We start from the raw sequence: 7,352 nt of genomic DNA, 5'->3' as shown, positions 1-7,352 counted from the left end.
TCCCGGAGGGCGCGCGGCTCTGCCCGGCCGTGACCGGGGCCCGCAGGGGTCTCTCGCTCGCCCGCTCGCCCCGAAAGGAGCCGGCCCCGAGCCGGCGCGTCCCGCCCCGCCCGGCCCTCGGCGCCCTCGCGAGCTGAGCGCGGCCCGGCCAGCAGGGGGCGCTGGCGCTCACCGGCTGGGCGCGGGGGCGGTCCGGCGCGGGGGCGGGGCCGGTGGGGGCCGGTCCTTCCGGCCGCCCTCTAAGGGCCGCCCCGCGGGGCCCGGGCTTCCGGTGGCGCGTGCGCGGCGGAGCGGAGGTGGGAGAGGTGCGTGGGGCGGCCGGGTCGCGAGGGGTCTCTTTGCGGTGCCGGGGCCCCTCTGCGGCCCGGCGTGGGAAGCCCGTGGCCGGCGGAGCCTGCTCGGAGCTGGGCGGGGAGCGCCGCGGCGGTCCGGCCGCAGGCAGCCATCCCCTGCGGTGGCCGGCAGCCCCTCGGGACTCCTGGAGGCCTGGCGGCTCCCGATCCTCGTCTGCGGCAGCCGCCTGAGAGAGCAGCGCGGCCGTAGCCGGGGGCCGGAGAGCGCTGGTGGGTGAGTTCGGGCAGCGGTGGGGGCTCCTTGTGGGCCGGGGGTGGGGGGGGCTCCGTGCGGGCCCGACCCTGGGCCGGGCGGGGGGGGCTCCGTCGCGCCGGGCCTGGGCCGGGCTCGGTGCCGGGCGGGAGGAGCTCCGTCGCGCCGGGCCCGGGGCCGGGCGGGGCGGGGGACGCCTCCGTCGCGCCGGGCCCGGGGCCGGGCGGGTGAGGGGGGGGCTGGCTCCTCCGTGCCGGGCCCGGGGCCGGGCGGGTGAGGGGGGGGCTGGCTCCTCCGTGCCGGGCCCGGGGCCGGGCGGGGGAGGCGGGGGCTGGCTCCTCCGTGCCGGGCCCGGGGCCGGGCGGGGGAGGGGGGGGCTGGCTCCTCCGTGCCGGGCCCGGGGCCGGGCGGGTGAGGGGGGGGCTGGCTCCTCCGTGCCGGGCCCGGGGCCGGACGGGGGAGGCGGGGGCTGGCTCCTCCGTGCCGGGCCCGGGGCCGGGCGGGGGAGGGGGGGGCTGGCTCCTCCGTGCCGGGCCCGGGGCCGGGCGGGGGAGGGGGGGGCTGGCTCCTCCGTGCCGGGGCCGGGCGGGGGAGGGGGGGGCTGGCTCCTCCGTGCCGGGCCCGGGGCCGGGCGGGGGGGGGGGGGGCTGGGTCGGCTCCGTGCCGGGCCCGGGGCCGGGCGGGGGAGGGGGGGGCTGGCTCCTCCGTGCCGGCCCCGGGGCCGGGCGGGGGAGGGGGGGGCTGGCTCCTCCGTGCCGCGCCCGGGGCCGGGCGGGGGAGGGGGGGGCTGGCTCCTCCGTGCCGGCCCCGGGGCCGGGCGGGGGAGGGGGGGGCTGGCTCCTCCGTGCCGGGCCCGGGGCCGGGCGGGGGAGGGGGGGGCTGGCTCCTCCGTGCCGGGCCCGGGGCCGGGCGGGGGAGGGGGGGGCTGGCTCCTCCGTGCCGGGCCCGGGGCCGGGCGGGGGAGGGGGGGGCTGGCACCTCCGTGCCGGGCCCGGGGCCGGCCGGGGGAGGGGGGGGCTGGCTCCTCCGTGCCGGGCCCGGGGCCGGGCGGGGGAGGGGGGGGCTGGCTCCTCCGTGCCGGGCCCGGGGCCGGGCGGGGGAGGGGGGGGCTGGCTCCTCCGTGCCGGGCCCGGGGCCGGGCGGGGGAGGGGGGGGCTGGCTCCTCCGTGCCGGCCCCGGGGCCGGGCGGGGGAGGGGGGGGCTGGCTCCTCCGTGCCGGGCCCGGGGCCGGGCGGGGGAGGGGGGGGCTGGCTCCTCCGTGCCGGGCCCGGGGCCGGGCGGGGGGGGGCTCCGTGACCGGCCCGGGGCCGGGCTCGTGCCGGGGGGGGGCTCCGTGCCGAGCCCGGGCCCCGCAGAGAAGCCCTGGTCGGGCATCGTTCGCTTTTGCACAATGTAGGGCTTTCCCCGTTTATTTTCTGTGTACTGTGTTTTGGGCCACCTGAAACCCTTTGGCCGGGGAGGTTTGGTGCGGGGAGATGGCAGGTCTGGAGCCTGAAAGATCTCGGGTGGGGGGCGGGGGAGGTATTTTTGCCTTAAAACTCTGGGCCCACCTCGTGTGTCATGTCGTGAGTCTCGTGACTGTGGCAAATGGCTCAGTCGGGCGTTTTCTGAAAATGTATTCATCCCATGCAGATGTCATCGGGATACAGATCATCTGCATCTTCATGCTCTGACAAGACAAGATGCTGAGACAGGGATGAGCTCCAGAAGGACTGCTGAAAAGAAGAAAAAACCGCACTCCACAAAGTCATGGGGTTTATTTTTGCGTTTGGGGGGGTGGGGTGGCTTTAACAAAAGAGTGCAGTGTTGGCTGGCAGCAGCCTGCAGGGCATCTTTGCTGCCTGATCTCTCCTTTTCTTCTCTTCCACTCCTCTTTCAGGGCTGTGATTGTCATTTGGATAGTTTTAGAAGAGCAGTTAAGTTCCTCGCCTGTGTCAATGTGCTGGTAATACCAGGAAGGTGAATGGTTGAACCGGTCGGGCGGGTGGGAATAACTTGGCTGCAGGTAGAACTTCTGAGGGAAGACCAGCAAAACCAGGAAGCAAATAGCAAGTTCCCCAAAAATGTGCGGGTGTCAAACACGTAAGCGTTTCATTGCCGAATGTTTTTGGGAATATGTTCCAAATGGCTATTTTTGGTAAACATAAATTTTCAGGAGATTCAGGGTTGTGTGTGGCAAAACATGTCCCTCTGTTTTTGTGTCCTGCCGCACAAACGGCGGGCGGCAGGGCTCTTGTTCCCCGCTCTCGATATTGCCCCAGCAGGGCTGCGATATTTAGACCTAAGTGGGGATGGGTTTAGGAGTGGAAGGAGAGAGAACGCCTGTGTTCTGTAAGGGCTGTGAATGCTGACCCTTTGTCTCCGTCTGCCGCTTTTCCTGTGCGGGTGATGAAGCTGTTTTACTTTTCTCTGTTGTTCCTGGTCTAAATAGCTGCAAGGCTGTCGCCGCTGTGGGTGTGCAATTTGTGTTGCTGTGTTTCTGTGGAGTCCTAGCCACGGCTCGCTTCTAGTGTGGCCAAGGGTCAAGGTAGGGCTTTCAGCTTAAAGCTTCAGAAGCGCTGCGCGCTGAGATGGGTGTAGGTGAAACTGCTGTTGCGCCTGCAGCTGTGCTCTCAGGGATGCTGGGCGGCTCCGCATCAAACCGGCGAGGTGCCCGTGGACCTCCGTCGGGCTGCGCCCTGGGTGCGCGAGCGTGCCGTGTGTTTGCTGTTCCGGCTTGTACGTGCGAGGGCTTAACGTTTGATTTAACGCATTTCCTTTAACGGCAGGCTGTAGTTGGGCTCTAGATGGTATTCCTACGGGGGCGCAAGAGCTGTGGAATGGTTAAGCTGTTGCTGTGCCTCCAGGTGACTTGTTCAGTAACACTGTTTTTCCAGGTGCAGGTGGATGAGTCGTGCAGGGCAACGGAGGAGAGCCCAGGGGAGCGCTGGAAGAAGGTGAGTCTGTGTGTAGTACTGGAGGGAAGATGTGACTGATGGCTATAGGGCTCCATTATGGGTTTTACTCTTTTTTTTTTTTTTTTGTGATCTGAGGGCACTAAGTGATGAGCCGAGCGTGATCTGGGCCCTGGAGGTGAGTCAGGCAAGGTGACGGGTGCTTGGTGGGCTGGAGTAGGTGTTCTTTTTCAGGTTATTCAGGATTTTTTTTTCCCTTGTCTTCACTTTCCCATCCCAATTTGGGGCCGATTCCCTCAAACGGGGACTTCCCCCTGTGGGGCTGCTTATGCAGCCTGGGAGCTGCTGCCTGGGCACAAAAATACCTCAAACCCCCTGACTCTGGGTCTGCAATGGGGGGTGAAAAAAACAGAAAGAATTCTGGTGGAAAGAAAACAACTTGGGGCTTCTGGGAAAGCCAACTCCAGCTGGATTTGTGCAGCTGGAAAGGAAAAAAAGGGTGGTGGTGGGGAAGGAACAACCACCTAAAAGCACCCACCAACCATTCTCATGCACAAAACCGAAAGTGAAAATGACCATTTTTTGTAGGGTAAAAGCACAAAAAGTCCCCACAGAACTCAGTAGTTTGGAAAAGCAACCCCAATTAATACATTATGTAAAGAAGGCAGGGAAAAAAAAGAAAACCAAAAGAAAACCCTATCACAACCCTGATGCCACATGCCTACAAGCAGTTCCTGGGGCTTATTCTGCGGGGGTGGGGGACCCAACCTTGTTCCCCAGGTTTGCTGTGCTGCTTCTCCTCCCTCGGGCATGGGGGGGGGGCGGGCAGTGGCATGGACAGTAGCAAGCACCAGATTTTTTTAAGCAGTCGAGAGGAAAGGACTGAAATGCTCGAGACGCTTTGCTGTTTGGTGCAGAGGCAATGAACGGTGCTGCCGGGGCTGCGAGGGGGAAAGGTGCAGAGGAATAGAAGCTCTGTGGATGCAGCCAAGTTACGGTTTCTGGATGGTATTAATCGAGAAGAGTAATTCAGATAATGCTGCTGCCCAGCGACCAGAGTTGGGTACTGAGCCCGGGAGCCGCGCACGCGCGGTGGCGTCCCTGTGATCCCCATTGCTCTCTCCGCAGGTGACAGCCCTGCGATGCTGCGGTGCCTGCGAGGTGATGCCGCCGTGCTCGTTGCTGCTTCCTGGTAAGGAAAGGCCTCCTCCGCTCCTGCTGCAGCGTGGTGGTGTGTCGGACACGATTCCCTGTGTCGGGTGAGGCCTAGGGCTGCCGGTGAGGTGAGCGAGCCCCTTTGGTGGGTGCCGGGGTGTCTCCTTGTGTGCCTGCACTACTGGGGCTGGTGGGATGGGAAGCTTCAAACGACCTGCCGAGGCAGGCTTCTGGTATGCTAAAGGCGAGCGGGTGAGGGCAGCCCCAGGAGTTACCCGGGAGCTGATAGAAGGGAAGAGGGAAAGGAGGAGGAGGATGATGACATTTTCCCCCTGCCCAGGGTGCAGAAGATAGCCGACTCCCCAGCTCACCAGAGCTCCCCCTCAGCCTCCCCTGGCCCCACTTGCCCCGTGCTCCTGCCCCCAGCTCCGGCACGAGCGAGCTAGGCTACGTGCCTAGGAAGCCTCATCTCGTAAGAGCTGTGAGACACCCTTGTATTCTCTTCAGGTGGAGGATGGCCTAGAGTCTGGAGCTGCAGAAGAGGCAGGGCGGAGAGGAGGGGAAAGAAGCATCTGAACGGCTAAATTGTGCCAGCAGCGCTGAGAGCGAGAGTCGCGGTGAGTCCTGGGCCACTGGGGCCCCGTTGCCTCTCTTGTGCATCCTGGGCCCTCCCTGTCTCTCCCCTGGCCCCCTCTCTTTCCTTACCTGCTGCAAAATTTTTTTTAGTTTTTTTTTTTTGCACCCCCCCCCGCCCCTTCTTTCTCCATCTCGCTCTGAGTGGCTCCCTGCCTCCCCGTCTTTTCAGGCCTCCCTCTCTCTGTCCTGTAGCCTGTGGCTACTTGTTCTTTCTCCGCCTCTCTCTGCCTGGCTCTGGCTCCGTTTTTATTTTTTCATTCCTCCTGCTCTGTCCTGTAGCCTGTCGGTATTGTGTCTTTCTCTGGCTCTCTTGGTCTGACTCCCTGTGTTACCGAAAAACGCGGTAAAATCGGAAATATCTCTTCAACACCAATCTAGTATTAAAGAGCAGGCGTTCTTTATTCACGGCGCCAGATGCACGGGGGATCGCTCCTCCTGGCGTGCGTACCTCACACACCTTTCCCGTAGAATTTGTAGATCAAAATTTTACGTATTCATACATATTCATTATCGTCCTGTCTACTGATCGGTACAAACTTGCTCGTTCCGTATGTAAATCGCTGCGCAGGCTCGGTGGTGGTCCGTGAGTCGGTGGTCGCAATCTCCCCCTGCCAGAATTGCCTTTTACCTTCTTGGCTCTTAATCTTGGCAGTCTTGGCTAGTTTTCTCAGTCCGCTACACGAAACCGCGTTTTGTCATCCGTTTCTGACAGAAGCACGTTGTCTGTTGTTCTGCTGACATTAACGATCGCCTAGGGACTAAAATGCAGATCGACAGATGCGCTGATTCGTACGCTCCGTGTTCCCGTAATGGAACACCGTCTCTGGTTGGTTGATTTCATCGCTTTGGTTACATTTCCCCCCTTTGGAAGTTTTGAAATAATCATTTTCTCAATACTTCCATCCTAGATCAATAATATTCCACTATGTCAGTTCAGTGTTTGGTTCATCTTCTCAAAATTTTCACTTGATTGTGGTCTCTAGGGCATATGCAGGTTCCATTTTATACCCAAAATTTTATTAATTTGTTGAACTACCTCTGCAAAAAAATGTGGTCCTCTCTCAGAGGACATTCCTGTTGGCACTCTAAATCTTGGTATTATTTCTTTCAGCAACATCTTAACTACTACTCTAGCTTTGTTGGTGCAGCACGAGAAAGCTTCTGGCCAACTAGAAAATTTGTCCATCATCACTAACAACTACTGCTATATCTGTTTTGTCTGGGTAACTCAGAAAACTTAATTTGCTAATAATTTCCGGGAGAATTTTTTGTTTTGTTACTCCTAAAGGTGGTTTCCTTTGGTTCAGGGGATTATTTCTAGGACAGATTGGACACTTAGCTACCATGGGTTTAACTGTTCTTGTCATGCCTACACACGCTACAGATGCTTTTAAACTCAAAACCGTAGCATCTACACCCTAATGTGTTTGCTCATGCTTTTCTTTTGCAAGTTCTGTCATAACTTGTGGGGTTGTTATTATTATTACTTGTTTTTCTGGTGTTACCTACCATCTCTGTGTTTTGTGATGCTTCCAATTGTTCTGCTAATTGCTCATCCAATTTATTATAATAATCTCGGTTTCAACTTTGGAATTCCGATCTGTTTTACTGGTACTAGTGCAAGGATACCTTGCTCTGCAGTCCTCTTTGCAGCTTTATCTGTCAATCGTTTGCTTATGTTTACAGCCGTCTGGCCGAATCGATGAGCTTTGCAACGCTTTACCGCCACTTCTTTTGGTTTCTGCACGTCTTCCGGAAGTTGGAGAATGTCTTCTTTATGCTGTATCAATGATTCTTGGGCTGATGGCAGTCCTTTTTCCTTCCCAGTAGCTCCATGATCGTGGATCACACCAAATGCATGTTTGGAATCAGTCTAGATATTTATCCTTCGTCCTTCTGCCATTCGCAGAGCTCGCTTCAACGCTACCAATACTGCTTTCTGTGCTGAGGTGTTCGCAGGCAGCGCCCCTGACTCCATTCCCTCGGCGGTGATAACGACAGCATATCCGGCCATTCTCTTCTCGCCCAGAGCTGCTTCCATCTGTAAACAACTCCAGATCAGGATTTTCCCAGAGGTTTGTGTCTCAGGCCTGGTCTGCTGGAATAGACTTGTTCAATAGT

General features: G+C 59.9%; 1 long non-coding RNA gene across 1 annotated transcript; it reads left to right on the top strand.

Moving 5' to 3' along the window:
* The first annotated feature begins 286 nt into the window (after window positions 1-286).
* Window positions 287-5,071, top strand: LOC135311009 (uncharacterized). The gene is made up of 3 exons (XR_010370912.1): window positions 287-567; window positions 3,423-3,482; window positions 4,569-5,071. It is a non-coding gene; the product is annotated as an uncharacterized LOC135311009 (long non-coding RNA).
* The last annotated feature ends 2,281 nt before the right edge of the window (window positions 5,072-7,352 follow it).

The sequence above is a fragment of the Phalacrocorax carbo genome, unplaced genomic scaffold (genome assembly GCF_963921805.1).
Source record: "Phalacrocorax carbo unplaced genomic scaffold, bPhaCar2.1 SCAFFOLD_60, whole genome shotgun sequence".
NCBI lineage: Eukaryota > Metazoa > Chordata > Aves > Suliformes > Phalacrocoracidae > Phalacrocorax > Phalacrocorax carbo.
The sequence above is the reverse complement of the archived record's forward strand: the minus strand, read 5'-3'. Positions and strand labels throughout refer to the sequence as shown.